At 27.5% G+C, this 236-nt stretch overlaps 1 protein-coding gene and 1 long non-coding RNA gene across 2 annotated transcripts in view; both read left to right on the top strand.

Moving 5' to 3' along the window:
- Window positions 1–236, top strand: part of LOC119589491 (transmembrane protein 104-like) — a 100597-nt gene that overhangs the window by 59005 nt on the left and 41356 nt on the right. The window lies entirely within an intron of this gene.
- LOC119589492 overlaps window positions 1–236 on the top strand; it is a 1560-nt gene that overhangs the window by 327 nt on the left and 997 nt on the right. The gene's annotated exons all lie outside the window — the stretch shown is intronic.

The following is a 236-nucleotide window of genomic DNA, read 5'->3' as shown; positions in this document are numbered from 1 at the left end:
CCTCAGTTTTTTTGTATATGTCTCTGCCCTTTGAGTTGATTATTAGTGGAAATATTGAAAATTTTTTCATCTAAAAGATGTCATGGTTTCAGTTATCAGAGATCATGCTTAGTGTGTCTCAATTTTTTATATAATTATTGGTGAAACAAATTAAATAAGTCATTTTAAAGTTCAACTTTCATAAACAGTTTAGTCCTCCCATCCAAAATTAGATATTTTTATTCCATGTAATCATC

Source organism: Penaeus monodon, chromosome 25 (genome assembly GCF_015228065.2).
Source record: "Penaeus monodon isolate SGIC_2016 chromosome 25, NSTDA_Pmon_1, whole genome shotgun sequence".
Taxonomy (NCBI): domain Eukaryota; kingdom Metazoa; phylum Arthropoda; class Malacostraca; order Decapoda; family Penaeidae; genus Penaeus; species Penaeus monodon.
This window is presented reverse-complemented; position numbering and strand designations above follow the sequence as displayed.